The sequence below is a fragment of the Sminthopsis crassicaudata genome, chromosome 4, assembly GCF_048593235.1.
Source record: "Sminthopsis crassicaudata isolate SCR6 chromosome 4, ASM4859323v1, whole genome shotgun sequence".
In the NCBI taxonomy this organism is placed as follows: Eukaryota; Metazoa; Chordata; class Mammalia; order Dasyuromorphia; family Dasyuridae; genus Sminthopsis; species Sminthopsis crassicaudata.
Window position 1 is genome coordinate 201,394,936 of NC_133620.1, and position 17,541 is coordinate 201,412,476.

Sequence of the window (17,541 nt, forward strand, 5' to 3'; positions counted from 1 at the left end):
CACCAATCATTAACTCTAGACTGTATGAGGAATGACTTGTATAATATTTGGTAGTAATAACCAATTTTGAGGATAGGGGAGACATGGGCATGCTTTTGGCTATCAGAGAAAGAGAAGACAAGAAGAAAATGAAGAGAAATGACAGTAGGAATGATAGGCAAGACAATCTGTTGGAAAAAATACAATGAAATTGAATTGGGTTACTTATGAATATGAGTTGACATTGTTAAGGGGAAAAGCCATCTCAGTTTGTGACACAGAGATGAAGGGGGAGGAGAATAGTAGAAGAAGGCATCTGAGTGATGTGTGATGAGGAGAGTAGAAGAGGTAGCTCTTGATGAATTTAACTCCACCCCTATTAATATAAGGCTAAGTACCTAGCGGGGAGCATAAGAAAGGAGAAGCATGGGAAAATTTGAAGAGGGATGAAAAAGTTCAGAGGAATGGTTGTGATAGATAGGAGAGTGAGCAAATTGAGGGAGTAGAAAAGATTGATTTTTAGCAATTAAGGCTTTGTAACATAAGTTTTTATTGTACATTCATGGCTTTGTGATTTTCTCCAATTTCATTCAGCAGTATATATGTAAGGGTGAAGGAAGCAGATGATATGAGTAATCCAAAGTTTGAATTTTGCAGAGAAAGTAGAGGAATGATAGGAGAGCAAGGGGCTCAAGAAAAGAGCACAGTATAGAGTTGAACTGGTTCAATGAAGAGTTTAAGATGGGGAAAGGAGCAAAATATAGCTAGTGCTAGCATTATGGATAGAAAAGAGTTGGAAGTCATAGTTCTGGAAAAACAGACAAAAAACCAAACAGATTTTGGTTTATAAAACAGAGAGAAGAATTAACAATAGTTTGTGGTCAATTCATGAATCTGGAAGTGGTACATTTGTGGGTGATGATAAAATGAAGGATGTGATCAAGTTTGTATATAGCTGAGATAGGATATAAAAGTAGGGTATGGCAAGTAACTTAGGAATTGAAAAATACATTTAAATTATGTATAAAGAATTTTAAATTTTTTGAAGGAGTCTTTGTAGGATATAGTTTAGATCATTAAGAGATGGTTGTATAGAGAGAGGTTGGAGGTTTTTTTAGGGATTTAAATAGCTCACATGTAGAAACAAGTGCTTAGAGCTGAAAGATTAGTGTTACTTTCCTTCTCCCAAGAAAGGACATCAGACTAGAGGCTTAATGGAATGATCTTTTCCCTGGAAAGAGAATCATGCTGCTCAGTGCAATAGTGTTTCTCCTCATTCAGCAGGTGAACAGGCGTAATAGAATGGTGGAGATCACTTTGTGCTGTGCCAATTGTACACGAGTTGTGCAAGATCCTTTAGCTCTGGAAAAGATTTAAAATCATAGATATCTCCTCAAAGGACAGGTCTACTGAATGTTAGAGAATCTGTCTTAGCGAAAGACTGGTTACACTAGGCAATGGTACTTATTTATTTATTTTGGTCTGTGGAGAGAGTGTCCACACCAATGACACTGAATATCATTGTAATACTGAATAGCTTCTATATGCAAAGATCTATTTCTATAGCTCTTTAAGTTTTGCAAATCACTTTGTATAAAACTATATAAAATTATTTTATCTGGTTCTCAAAATAACCTGTGTGGTAGGTGGTATAATCATCTCTATTTTTGTAGATGAGAAATTTGTTCCCCTTATGATCTTGGGAATGTCACTTAACTGTTGTAATGCTATTTTAGTCATCTGCAAAATGGAGAAGTTTGACTGGTTTGTCTATGTCATATCCCGTGTTAAATCTTTGACTCCTTAAAGCTCAGAGAGACTAGGTGATATTACCTAGATCACACAATTTGTGTTTGTTGCAGGATTCATATAGAGAAATCAGTGCTCTCTCCAAAATATGCCACTGAACTATTTATCTGTATTGGAGTCATTGCTATAGAGATAGATTCTCAATAAAGTTAGCAGAAAACCTGCCTCTTTGATAATAAATTAATTAGTATCCTCACAGTTACTACAGTTTCTAGATCAATAAAATTTGTTGCACTTATGGGTGCAACATACTGTTCCTATAGGAACAGTAATTTTTCATATTTTGAGGGATATTTTATAATAAAACAACATTTAACTAAAGAAGAACTATCATGTTAGTCTGAGTTCAGCTGGTAAAGAGGAGAACTATAGTGTAAAATCCTCGAATTCTGATATTATTTTAAAAGTCCCATATCCAGAGCTCTTCCTTAATGCCCAGCTTACTTCAGTATTTGATACAAAAAATTGACCTTTTGTAGAATAACTACAAGATGTATGCTAAATTAATACTTCAGATATGACCCAGAAGCAGACCTTCTTAATGAGAGACTCCTAATTATGTTCAAAATACATTTCACTGACTTGTGATCTGACAAAAAACTATGTGTAGGCAGAAGTGGGCAAGTGGATGAATGAGGAGGCAAAAGATATTCTAGAAAGAATTGCTACAAAGTTGACACTTTTTGGCAGGATCAGGTACCTGTGTCCAAGAAGAGTAAACTTGGGCAAGATTTTATGTGTGTGTGTGTGTGTGTGTGTGTGTGTGTGTGTGTGTGTGTGTGTGTGTGTATTCTCTCCACCCACCACTGGAGTGCTTTTACTTAAAATATGGGAATGAAAAAACAAACACCCAAACAACCAAAGAGTAGCTTCATCTTGATTATAGATAACTATACTCTTTGAAAAAGTTTATGAGATTCTTATTTTGGAAAAGGATGACCAGTAATGGATTGCTAATAGCCTCTTCCCTTCCTGCTCTCCCAGATTCATCTACCCAAATAATAGTTGCAGATCTCTCAAATGAAATTCTGTCAGAAGTTTCTCTGGTATATTCTTTTCTGATGAGAGGAAAACTTGCTATTTAAGGTTCTTCTACTTTCATAAAGTAATTTCAGGCTTTAAAAGAACTCTGAATTTGATTTGTATATTATATATACATTTATATACATTAATATAATTCAACATTTACATAAGATGCATATATATATATATATATTTAAGCATACTTTACATATATATGATATAAGCACAAATTATATATGTACATGTGGTACAAATAAAACATATACATATATACATACTTATATAATTAGCCAATTATAATAGTTTCAAAATTATAATTAATTTCATAATCAAGTAGTTCCTGGTACATAGTAGATATTTAATAAATGCTTCTGAATTGAGCAGAGAAAGAGGAGACATTAGAATCATTGGAAGTATAGTGTTTGACGCTAGAAAGGGAATTTAACTCTTTACTTTTTTTGTCAATCAGAAGAGGTTAAACTAAATAATTACAAATTATTCTTCTGATTGATTGATGAAAAAAGTATAAGGTCACATAGGTAGTTCATGTCAGAGGAGCATTTGAATCCAGGTCTTCTGACCCTAAATCCTGTGTTCTTTCATTGTATCATATTGCATGATGCCATTCAAATTGCAAAATTAAAAGAAAGTTACCACATTGCATTATTAAACTCAATAGAGGTCTTGGTTCAGAGAAAAACATGCAGAACATAGGAGCCAATGTGATAAGAAATTTTACTGGTGTTACATTCAGTCTACTGGCACTCCAGATTAACATAGCTTTATCTACTTTAAAATAGAGATGATACTTTTTCTCCCAAAAGTATATTCTCCATTTTAAATGGGACTGTGAAATAACAAAAGAGGGCAGTGGAGACCCTTCTACCTTCCCAAGAGGCTTCTCATTAGTTGTAATTATTATAGTATGGATATTTGGCTTGCAAAGATAACATTCTTCATCTTGAAATAGAATTTGCTTTTATGAGTATAAGGCTACTCAAATCAAGATAGAGCATCGTGTGTTGAAACCTATTGCTTCTCGGTACAGACTATTTTATATTGAAGATAAGAGGCTGCAATCTACTTTATGCTCTTCAGAGTTAGGAATCTTGAGCTTTGGCAGCTTGCCAAGGCAGCCCTTATAGATGGAGACAAATTATGGGCAAAAATTATGGGTGCTCTTGACCTCCACTGTGAATAGTGGAATGAGTGAGAATTATTAAACAGTGGCATATTTTTTCATATTAAAAAAAAAACCTTTATAGGAACTTCAAGTCTTCACTATAGATTGTGGTTAAAAAAAATTCTAAAATAATTTAGTCAGATATCTCAACTACATGAATTAGACAAATTTCTTCTACAATGACATAAACTCATTATGATGGAATAGCTTTAAAATACATCTAGATTATTTTAAATATGAAATGGTATTTGTATGTGTGTGTGTGTGTGTGTGTCTATGTGTGTGTGTGTCCGTGTGCATCCTACTTGATACTATATACTGAGGCTTAAATAGTTTGCCTGCTTTGAGGCACTTATATGTTCTCAAATATCTAAAACCTAAATAACTAAACTTAATTTATTCCAATTTTATGGATTCATATAGATATGAATAAAGTGGGTTTCTTTTGCTGATTTTTTTCAAGTGATGTGTTTTTTGTGCATGGAATAAAGATCATTTTCTTAAAGCACAGGTATGGAATTGGCTTGGGAAGACAGAAAGAGCATGGATTAAATCTTAATCAAGTATGTTGGAACAGAGAAGACAGAACAATCAGTGGTGTTAAAATAATACTAGTTTCCAAGAATCAAGAGACCAAGAAAATGAATATATTATTTTACTATATATGGTTATATCATGTTTACATATCTATATGTATATACATATATACATTAATAGATACAAATATATAGTCATAAATATATCCGTATGAAAACAGAAACAAAGTCAGAGACAGAGAAAAGGAAACAGTGAACATTGAAGATATATCCAACTAGGTTGTGAAGGTTTATCTAAATAAGAGATAAGGATCACTATAACTAAACTAAAATTTGATTGTAAAATATTAGAAGCAATGAAGAAAAACAGCTGTTATTTCACTGGTGGTAGACTTATAGGTTATTCTAACATTCCAGAAAATTGTATGTGATTGTCCTCTTTGAAACCACTAAATTATTATTTGATCCAAAGGCTTCAAAGATAGAGAGAAAGGTCCCTTAGGTACAAAAATGTTTATGGCAGCACTTTTTTGTCTGTTCAGCAAGAAGTAAAACAAAGTTTGTACATAGGAATAAGAGAATGATTGTACAATTGTAGTAATTGATTGAACATGCATGATGGAAAATTATGGCATTATATAAAAAAAAGAGTATGAAGATTTCAGGAAAATTTGAGATAACTTGTATGGGTTGAACCAGAATGAAATAAATATAGCTCAGAGGACAATTTTTGTCCACACTCAAATAAGGGAAACAATGTGGAAATGAATTAGAAATATTCTTAATGAAACCACCAGTCTTGATTTTAGATGATTGATGATAAAGTATACCTCTTTCTTTTTAAGAGAGGAATTATACTGTAGATGTGAAAACAAAGCATGCATTTTCAGAAATGATAGACACAGTGACATGATAAATACACAGAAAGAGTGACAGGGATTAAAGTAATTGCAAATCATTAATAAGTTATTAGTTTTAAAAATAATCAATAGATTAAATGGTCACATGGACCAAGAATGAAAACCAGAAATTCATGTCAAGGCCTGTGAATTAAAATTCTGTATGGTTTCAGAAGCAGCAGTTCAATTATCAAGGAAGATATATATGGTCAATAGGAAAGTATAGACAAAAATAGAAGATAGACATGGTGCTTCTTGGCAGTTTGCATCATGCTAAGGCTCACCCGAGGCAGCAGTATTTAATGATCCTAGCAGGCTAAACATCTGTCTCCTCCCTCTTCTTCCTTACCCATTCAATTGAAGGTAATACAGCTTTGAACGTAGACAATGTTGTCTCTTATGTAGAAAATGAAGTGCTAAGTTGATGCCATTACCTGGACCCGTAAGACAATTCAGGAAGAAAAAAAAATGAGTTTACCTAAGTCATGATTATTTTTCCATATTATTTTTCCATATTACCTAGCCTCTCTTAGAATTGCAGAGTTAGAAGAAACATCTGATTGAATTTCTTATAAAAAAATCCTTCTATAATTTACCTGATAAGTATGGTATTCCTCTATTCCTCTTTCATGGAAGGCTATCACTGAAGGAGAGAGGGAAGGAAAGGACCTAATCATCTCCACAAGCAGCTAGCTAGGAAGAACCATATATAATCAATTGAGTTTTTTTGGATGTAATTTAGATATTAGAAAGCCTCTAAATGCTGTCTGAATTGATCAGATTCATCAGATGGAAAATTAAAAATAAGTAAGAGCACAAAGTATATGCAAACAATCAAGTGATAAATCAGTTAATATTGACTGAGAAACTACTATGTGCCAGACACTTTGCTAAGTGCTAAGCACTAAGGAGACAAATGGAAGCAAAACACCTTATTTTCGAATAGGTTACAGTCTAATGGGGGAGATAACATGGGAATATTAAAAAAAAAAACAAACAAAAAAATAAGCAACACATAGGATATATATGAGATGGTTAACAGAAGGACAACTAATTTTAAGAGGGTTTGGGAAACATTTTCTGTAAAATATGGAATTTCAGTTGGGATATAAAGGAAGCCAGAAAATTCAATGGGTGAAATTAAGGAAAAGAGGGTATATGTCAAGATTGGGTGATATTTTCTCAAAAAGGGTGGTGGAATGCTGTATTCATGGAATAGTCTGGACATCAGTGTCACTAAATTGAAATTTATGTGTTAAGAAATAAGATATAAGAAGACTGGAAAGGTAGGAGGAAGCTAAGTTATGAAAAAAAATTTGAGTGCCAGAGAATTTTGTATTTGATATTGGAGGTCAAAGGAAGCTACTGAATTGTTTGAGTAGGGGAATGACAAGATTAAACTTGTGCTTTAAGAAAATCACTCTTTGATGGATGAATAGAAGATGGATTGGAGTGAAGAGAGTCTTGAAGCAGACAGATCCACCACCACCAGCATATTGCAAGCATCTATATAGAAGAAAATAAGAGACAGCACTGGAGTGGTATCAAAGTCAGAGAAGAGAAGGCAAATGTGAGAGAGAAAGATACAGAAGCAGACAGAGACAGACAGACACACACACAAAGAAAGAAATAGAGAGAATGTTACGGAAGTGAAATTGACAGGCCTTGATAACAGATTAAATATAGAAGAGATGAGTGTTAATGAGTCCAGTCTGAAGGAATAAGATGATTTTGCTCTCTAAAGTAATAGGGAAGGTAGGAAGGAGGGAATTAGAAGGATAAGATAATGTGTTTTCTTTTGAATATTTATTTTAATATGTCTACTGGACAGACTGAAGATTAGCAGAAAGATTAGGAAATTTATATATGAGAATCATCAGTATGGATATGATAATTAAATCCATAGGAGCTGATGAGATCATCAAGTGAAGCAATGTGAAAGGAGAAGAGAAGCAGATCTAGGACAGAGCTTGGTGGGATACCTATAATTAGAACGTATGACTTGGAAGAGGATCTATCAAAGAAGAATGAGAACTAGCTGATAGGTAAGAAGAGAACCAGAAGAGAGTGGTGTGCTGAAAATTTCAAAGAAAAGAGAGTATCAGGGAGGAGAGAATGATAACAGTGTCAAAAGCTGCAGAAAAGTCAAGGAGAATGAGAAGTGAAAAAAGATAATTGCATTTGACTACTAAGAGATCATTATTGGAAAAAACAGTTTTTGTGGAATAATAAAGTTGGAGGCTTGATTACTAAGGATTATTAAAAGAGTGAGAGGAGAGAAAGCAGAAGGACCTATTGCAGACAGCCTTTTTGAGGAGTTTAATTACAAAGGTCAGAAGAAATATTTTTAATGAGGATAGAAGGATTAATTGAGAGATTTTTGAGGATAGGGAAAAGATGGGCCCGTTTTTAGACCATAGAGAACACTTCAGTGGACAGGCAAAGGTTGAAAATAAGTGATAGAATAGGAATAACTCAGATTGCAATGTGTTAGAGGAGACTGAATTGAATGGGATCACTTGAACAGGAAGAGCAGTTAGCATTGATAAGGAATAAGGCCACTTCATGATATGAAATGCAGTAAAGAGAAGATAGCAACAGAAGGCATCTATGTGAAAGGAGATGAGCAAGAAGGGACAAGGGCAAGTTCTTGGTAATGATCTCAGGGGGAGGGGGGATCATAGTATATTTGAGGAGAAATGCAAAGAAGCACTGTGAAGAGTGAAGTAATGAATTGATAAGGGGAGCATAAAGAGATAGCTTCACAGCAGTGAAAATACAGTTGAGATTGTGTAACAAGAATCTGTAGTAGATCCCATACTATAGGTTGCATGATCTTTTCCATCTTCATTTAATTACGTGTGTGTAGGGGTGAAGGTGGTCAATGGTAGAATGCAAAGGCTTGACAAGGCATAATGAAGTGTATGACAATGGAGCTAAAATTCTTTTTTTTTTTTTATTTAGAATTTTTTTCCCACAGTATATATGCATGAGTAATTTTTCTATAATATTATCCCTTATATTCATTTTTCCAAATTATCCCCCCCTCTCTCCACTCCCTCCCCCCAATGACAGGCAATCCCATACATTTTACATGTGTTACAATATAGCCTAGATACAATATATGTGTGTAAATACCATTTTCTTGTTGCACATTAAGTATTAGATTCCGAAGGTATAAGTAACCTGGGTAGATAGACAGTAGTGCTAACAATTTACATTCACTTCCCAGTGTTCCTTCTCTGGGTGTAGTTATTTCTGTCCATCATTGATCAACTGGAAGTGAGTTGGATCTTCTTTATGTTGAAGATATCCACTTCTATCAGAATACATCTTCATACAGCATTGAAGTGTACAGCGATCTTCTGGTTCTGTTCATTTCACTCAGCATCAGTTGATGTAAGTCTCTCCAAGCCTCTCTGTATTCCTCCTGCTGGTCATTTCTTACAGAGCAATAATATTCCATAATATTCATATACCATCATTTACCCAACCATTCTCCAATTGATGGATATCAATTCATCTTCCAGTTTCTAGCTACAACAAAAAAGAGCTGCCACAAATATTTTGGCATATACAGGTCTCTTTCCGCTCTTTAGTATTTCTTTGGGATATAAGCCCAATAACAGCAATGCTGGATCAAAGGGTATGCACAGTTTGATAACTTTTTGGGCATAGTTCCAAATTGCTCTCCAGAATGGCTGGATTATTTCACAGCTCCACCAACAATGTATCAGTGTCCCAGTTTTCCCACATCCTCTCCAACATTCATCATTATTTGTTCCTGTCATCTTAGCCAATCTGACAGGTGTGTAATGGTATCTCAGAGTTGTCTTAATTTGCATTTCTCTGATCAGTAGTGATTTGGAACACTCTTTCATATGAGTGGAAATAGTTTCAATTTCATCATCTGAGAACTGTCTTTTCATATCCTTTGACCATTTATCAATTGGAGAATGGTTTGATTTCTTATAAATTAGGGTCAATTCTCTATATATTTTGGAAATGAGACCTTTGTCAGAACCTTTAACTTTAAAAATATTTCCCAATTTGTTACTTCCCTTCTAATCTTGTTTACATTAGTATTGTTTGTACAGAAACTTTTTAGTTTGATGTAATCAAAATCTTCTATTTTGTGATCAATAATGATCTCTAGTTCTCCTCTGGTCATAAATTCCTTCCTCCTCCACAGGTCTGAGAGGTAGACTATTTTCTGTTTCTCTAATCTATTTATTATCTCATTCTTTATGCCTAAATCATGGACCCATTTTGATCTTATCTTGGTATATGGTGTTAAGTGTGGATCCATATCTAATTTCTGCCATACTAATTTCCAGTTTTCCCAACAGTTTTTTCCAAATAATGAATTTTTATCCCTAATGTTGGTATCTTTGGGTTTGTCAAAGATTAGATTGCTATAGATGTACCCTTTTTTGTCCTTTGTATCTAATCTGTTCCACTGATCTACAGGTCTATTTCTTAGCCAATACCTAATGGTTTTGGTGACTGCTGCTATATAATATAGCTTTAGATCAGGTACACTTAGACCACTTTCCTCTGACTTTTTTTTTTCATTAATTCCCTTGCAATTCAATGGAGCTAAAATTTAAAGAGGAAGAGAGGGTAGAGTTGAATTGTTTCATCAATGAGTCTAGATGGGGAATAGAAGAGTTGCTAGTATATAGGAGATAGCTTGGGATAAAGTTGAGGAGTTGGATGAGGAATAGGGTTTTGTAAGGCAAGAGAGAGTAGAAAAGTCAATATGTTATAGTAAGATTAAGGGACTTCAGAATTTTTGAGCACAAAGGTGGTATATTTGTAGGTTATGACAAGATCAGGGTTTGACCATCTTTGTGCATGACTGAAGTAGGGTAGAGGAGTAGATCATTGAAAAGAGAGTATATTGTGAAACTGAGTGGCAAAAAAGTTTGAGGGATACTCATTATGCATTTTGAAGTCTCCAAGAATGAGAGCAAGTGGGCACAAGAGAAAAAAAAAAGTAAACCATGTATTCAAATCATTGAAGAAGGAAGAGGAGTGGCCTGAAGATCTATATACAACAAATATAAGGATTTTGATTGTGTGGCAGATATGAATAGCATGAACTTCAAAGGCAGAGAGATGACTGAGTGATAACTCTTAAGGGAGAGCCTGCAAGTGACAATGAGATCCAAGGAACATTTCTAGAGACTCAAAGTTCAAATTGTGGAGAATCAGGAAAGATTTCAAGTAGGTGCTGACACCTGATATACATTATTAAAAAATACCCAGGAAAATCCAATGTCTGACAATGTGTACAATATTCTGTCCTTGGAGTATGTGACTTTTATGCCATATGGTAAGTTCTGCTCTTTATCCTTTAAAGTTTTGCCTTCTGACTGGGTATCATGAGGGTGAGCCAATGTGATTACAGCTAAAGTCCTTATATGTTCAAAAGGGATCTGGGGTATAAGCTCTTTACAATGCTACTTTCTATCTTTGGTGTCCTTCTAATGCATCTAACTCTCACTTGTAGCTGCAAGGAACTGCAATATGCAGCTTCAGCAGACAGGTTAAACTAGGTTGAGGGTAACAAAGTGATCGCAAATCCTACAATGAGCTACGGAAGTGTCTTCCTCAAGCATGTGAAGATTTGCCCTGATAAAATGGGCAGATAAGAACAATTTGTTTCAATGGCCATGAAGGCAGATGAAAAAGGTACTGTGGAGTGCTTATAGCTTAGTTAGACATCAGAGACACCAAAGGCCTCCATTGCATCTTGAATCATCATCAGTCATCTTGACTCTGTTCTGCCACTGGACAGTGATGATAGTGGAAAAGAAAGTGAAGCTAATGTCTTTGTGAAACTCTGCCTTACTTAAATCCAATTTATGCATGAATCAAAAGATATCACCATATCATTTTTCCCTTCCTACCTATTTCAAAGTTTTGTGGCAAGGGATGAATGACAAAGCAATAGGCACACATACACCAGGAGCTATAGTCATAAACCTACATACAGGAATTCTAAGTCATAGGGCCACCTTCTCACTGGAAGTAGCAGTGTGATTCAGCAGCCCCCTGAGTGTCTGAGCAGCTTTGTAAGGATCATACTGCTCACCTTCAGGTATAGGAAAAAGGCTAGAAAAAAATGATTTAAAAATTGCCTGCTAATCGAATCCTAGCCTGATTACTATGACAGGCAGGGATCCCACTCTAGGGTTGAAATACTTAGAACATGTTCAAAGACTTCTTCTGCAAAGTTCATTCTGCTCACCATCTGTACATGGAATATGTGCACACTTATAGAAAACAAAAAATCCAGTAGACTTGAAAGATGTTCAGCTCTTGTTGCAAGAGAACTCAACAGGTATATCCAATAGCAACCCTGAGTAAAACAAGATTAGCAAATGAAGTCTAGCTTACTAGACTGGATACATGTTTTTCTGGAGTGGTGCAATGTAAGGCATGCAGTGACATGAAGGCAGTGTAGATTTTGCAATTAAAGCTAAGTCAAAGAAAAATTTTATGAAGACCTGGAGACCCTTATCATCAATGTACCATAAAAGGTCAAGCTAATAATTCTGAGTGACTTTAATGCTAAAGTTCATACTACCAGATATGGCAGGGCATCCTTGGGAGTAACGGAATTGGAAACATCATCAGAATGATCACTTACTACTGAAGACTTCTGCATCTCATGATCTTATCTTGAGTTTTCTGTTTACCTAAGTGCAATAAAACTTCATGGATACAGTCTCACAGCAAACATTGGAATTTAATGGCTTTTTATAGGCCAAAAACCTATGGTGCACCTCAACTACTCAATTTGGATAGAATCACATTGATTAGTGATAAGGACATGATCCTAGAGAATATAGGCTGAAAACTTACATAGCATTCTCAACAAATCATCATTAATTAATGTTGAAGCCACTGACTGTTTACTTCAGATTGAATTAATCCCTCCCTAGTTGAAGCTCCAGCTAAAAAAATAAATTTTGAATGGCTTTATGGGCAAAACAGAATAAAATTAGCTCAAAAGAAATATAAGCTGCACAAAATTAGAGAATCCACCCCGCATGTTCATATGAATTATTTGTGCCTGATTTGTGGCAGAATATTCCAAACTTATATTGGTCTGATCAGTCTTTGTGCAACTCTGGACACACTTGGACACACTAGCCCAATTCTAACTAGTGATATAATATAGTGATATAATTCTGGCCCTCTTTGAGAATGAAGGACAACAACTATGTACAAATATATTTAGTAGCAAAAACTGGAAACTAAGAGTAATGTCCATCAATTATGAAATGTCTGACTTCATTTGGTGTAAGTGAAATGGAAAAGTATTGCTCAATAAGGGACAAAACAAACAGACAAACAAAATACCTTAGGAAAACATGCATGAATGGATGAGCTGATGTAGAGTGAGCAGAACTAGAAAAAAATTTGTACTATAACAACAAAATTGTAAAAATGAACTTTGAGACTTAAAATCTTTGATCAACACAATGACCAACTATAATTCTAGACAGATCACACCTCCTCTAAAAGGTGATAGATTAGTTATGTGGAATAATATGCATATATTTGGATAAAGTAAATATGAGAATCTTTTTTTTTTTTTTTTGCTTGACAATACACATGCATTTGTTTTGAGCTTGTTGTTATGTTTTATTTTCTGGTGGGGGAGGGGAGGTAAACTTTCAGTGGGGTAATGACAAAGAGAGGATGGAGGCCCATAGGAAAGCCCTTGATCCAAGCCATCTTCAGCAAAGAGAGGTGTCTTTATTTTAAACCTGAACCACTTAATAAACTTTGTCTCAAGCTTTAAATCTAACTTCACACTATGATAAGAGAGTAGAACACAATTTAAGTGTAATGGTTAATATTGAACTTAATACCCTAGCCTATTATCTGTCCATCAATCTAATTGTCATCTACATATCTTACTTTATGTAATATATAATACTGTGTTCATCTATCTATATATAATATATGTGTAGATACATTTATAAGTAATATATAAGCTTTCTTATAGTTCTAAAGATTATTACTATCCCTTTTTAAGAGAGATTTTAAAAATATTAAGAGAGGTACTTTTTTTTTCTTCTTCAGGGCAACAGATACTTTATTTCATAGTAATTTGTTTATATAAAAGACTGTAGTTGCAAGAGACTAAAATCGGTGCAGAATTTCTATGGTCTAAAGGACTAAAGTATTCATGATTTTGAGCACATAAAAAAGAGACTAACAATGTACTGGCTAGAAGGAATAATCAGCAGGAGGGACTGACCACATCTAAAGCCTTATTATAATCCTGTTTGTAAGTTGTACAACAATGCAATGGTGAATAATTATAAAGATTTTCATGCAATTTTATACAATTTGCATTATGTACCATTTTCTTCATAAAGTGAAGAGATGTCTTAATATCCTATTCACAATTGATTTTAAATAAATAACAAAATAACTGGTAATAGATCTGTGTTTGTAGGTTTCTATAGTTACCTGACACAATTGAAAAAAACCTTTGAAGAAGTAAAGCAATTTCTTTGTATTCCTCTTACTTGATTTGATTTTGCTAGTTAAGTAATTCTATATTATTTGAGTAAAATATTGACTGGATTTTGTCAAAGGGTGTTTTTGTTACAGTTTGTCCTTATAAATGCAGCCTCCTCTAGTGAGGAGGACATTATATAGTTGATATCAAAGAAATATTATTAAACTCTATGTGTGTTTGATATGTCCACAATAGGCAGGTAACATAGAGCATCTCAAATGTGAAAATGGAATGCTTGATATAGAGATTTATTTAAAAATTCAGGGTCTCTGAGGAAGAGGTACCCCAATGTTAAGTTATTTCTTGAGACAGAGGGAGAAGAAAAGAGAAAAGAGAAGAGAAAAAGAAGAAAGTGAAATTCTTGGGAATAGGTGGTTTAGAGGTAAATTCTATTCACTTTACAATTGATTAAAAATACTCAGGGTTACAAGGTCATCAAATTGTAATAATGAATGGAGTTAATAAATTATTTACTAAACTAAGCTTACTTATTTTTCCTTCTTCCCTTTTTTTTCTGACATGGAAATTTGAAAGTCAGTCCATCTGTCTCTGGTCAGATTAGATATGAAAGGGTTAACTAATTCCATTGGGTTCAAGTTCCTTTCTGCCTTCCCCAACATATGATCAATATTCTCTCCCTTGTTAGTATTTTAGTTCCCTATTTTGATTTGAATTTTGGATTATTTATCTCTGACAACTTGAAATATAGCAATGCCCAACAAATATTTCACTTATAGGATATACATAATCAGATGTATATGATCAGATGCATATGATAAAAATGAAAAAGTTGAGCAATGAGGATATGGAGAAATCTCCTCTGATTTGTGTTGTAATTCTGTTCAGGAACCCACTTACCCATTCCTTAAGGCAGAAGTTGTAATAATAATAAGGCAGATTATATTGAGTCCAGAGTGGAATTGCATGACAATACATTGGCTAAAGTTTTACTACCTAGAGGCTCAAGATGAGTCAATGTCAAGGTGACTGTGAGAGGGCAAAAGACATGAAGCCAATAATTAAAAAGAGGGAAGACCTCAGTTTCCTTATCTGTAAAATGAAAGGCCTTCTCAATTCTAGATCTGTTATAGTCAATAAACATTTAAATGCCTATAGTATCAGGGATATAAAAAAGACAAATGTTATTAGAGACAAAATTAAGAAAATTGAGAGAGAAGATAAATAGGAAAAGAAATTCTATAGAAATTCTGTTGACATAGAAGAGAGATTATCTGACCAAGAAATTCTTCTGAATATATGGGCATTTCAAATAATTTTCTGAAAATCTTCAAGATAAGTATTTCTTTATTCCAATCACGTTTTAATAGTTTGTTAAGTTCATATTTCCAAAATATTCAACTGTAGATCCATAACTTAAACACCACTTGGGTTGGAGAGAGAAGCAAATTATGAAATAGAATGAATAAGAATTAACTTTTGTAAACACAGATTAGTAGCATCTTGGTACAGCAAATTATCAATCAAAACAAAAATGGGTACTGAGTCACTGACCTTGTGTTATGGGCCAGAACTTGAAACAAGGTGCTAAGTCAGTGGCATTGTTAAAGACAATAGTTATCTAAATTAGCATGGTGCTTAACAGTTCTCTAGTTTAGTACTTGTACTTAGTACTTACTATAGTTCTATAAGATTCACATCTTTGATAAGAGAGCATATATAAGCTAGGAGCTTCAGCCAGAATTCAGTCAGGGAGATTCAGAAGCCAGAGAAGGCAGGCAGGAGCTCACACTCTCAGGAAGCAAGGCCGGATTGAAAAGCTGCCCAGCCCCAGGAAGGAAATAGTTAAGGATCTGAACTATAAGAAAGCTAATGGGCCACAGGAAAGGAGACAAGACTTGGAAAGAGACAATAAATGATTTGGACCTTAATCCTTGGCTGCACTTGTGGTGATTACTGAACTGAAACTAAGGCTGCTTCCAGAGACTCCAGGAAAATGGCAATAAGAGAAGATTAAATTTTAGAGAGAACATTACAACCTTGCACCTACATTATTGCTAGTGACAATTAGGGGGTTCTGTGTATTCACAAGTCTATCTTTTTGTTAATCAAAATTGAATTAGAGGTGAATAGTCCACATATATTTTCTACTTCGGTGTTGGTGACGGGTATCAACATATGGTTTTTCATTTTTTCAAATACCTTAGCACTCTCAGGGTACTCTTGTAAGTGTTGTCCAAGAAGGTATGAGCTTTGTTTAGGATGTTTAAATAGTTTGCTGCACATCATCAGTCACAGTCACTTTGTTATAGTGAAGGTCACTCATCTGCTATGTGATCTTGAGAATTTTTTGGTGCAGATTCATTTCAGCCAGTGGTGATCAGGTTGGGTCCAGTCTTGCTGCAGAAACTTTTTAAATATAGAATATCAGCCACTGCAAAGACCTGAAAACTGAGTGGATGCCCTTAACTTGGAGAATGGCTGAATAAGTTACAATATATGAATGTAATGGAATATTACCCTATGATAAGATGGTTTCAGAAAGATTCTAGTGAGACTTACATGAACTGATGCTAAGTAAATCAATAGTTGCTGTACATAGTAACAGGATTATGCAAAGATCAATTGTGATGGATGTGGTTCTTTTCAACAATAATATGATTCAGGCTAATTCCAATAGCCTTTAAAGAGAGCCATGTGTATCCAAAAAGAGGATTATGGGGAATGAATATGGTTCACATCTAGTATTTTCAGGTTGTTTTTGTTGTTGTTTACTTGATTTTTGTTTTCTTTCTCAATTTTTTCCCTTTTTGATCTGATTTTTCTTATGTAGCATGGTAATTGTGATAATTTATATAGAAGAATTGCTCATGTTCAGCATATATTGGATTGCTTGCTGTCTAGGGGAAGACTTGGGGAGAAGGAAGGGAGAAAAAAAATTGAAACACAAGGTTTTGCAAGAGTGAAACTATCTTTGTATATATTTTGAGAATAAAAAGCTATTATTAAAAAAAAAGAGAAAGAAAAAGAATATCACTCACTGGCATTGTTGAAACAGCATAAGCCTTGAAAGTATCATCTAGGATTTCATCTTTGTTCTTTTGGAAAGACCCCCCCCCCCACAAAACCCCCTGCCTGTGAATAAAACATCTTCAGCATTAAGATTGTGTTTCCATCTGTAATCTCTACTGTGTTAAGCTAGAGGGGTTTTTAATGCTCCTTTTATCATTTATCAGCTCACCACTCCAGAACAGGAAGGCTGTCTTTTTGCACACCATGACCATATCAGGTAGGCTTTTGTCTGTCAGCAACTCTACCACTTACAGTCTCAGTTTATCCTTGACCACCCTTACATAAAGTTGATGCTTCAGCTTGGCTGGGGAGAAAAATCTTCTAGTTGCCCTTATGGCTCTAGAGCACGTGCTAGTAAAGGAACTCAGGAAATCCCTGAACAACTATGTGATTGATGCAGAGAAAGGTGGAGAGGTAACCAGAATGGCCATGACCTCCAGCAGTGACCAGAGAGACTAGAAATGCAGGCAATGAGTAAGGTTGACCCCGTGGGCAAACTGGCTAATATAATGTTGTACTTTTTGATGTGAAGCA

General features: G+C 34.6%; 1 pseudogene; it reads right to left on the minus strand.

Moving 5' to 3' along the window:
* Nucleotides 1–16,020: 16,020 nt before the first annotated feature.
* LOC141540697 (N(G),N(G)-dimethylarginine dimethylaminohydrolase 1 pseudogene) overlaps nt 16,021–17,541 on the minus strand; it is a 72,029-nt pseudogene continuing 70,508 nt past the window's right edge.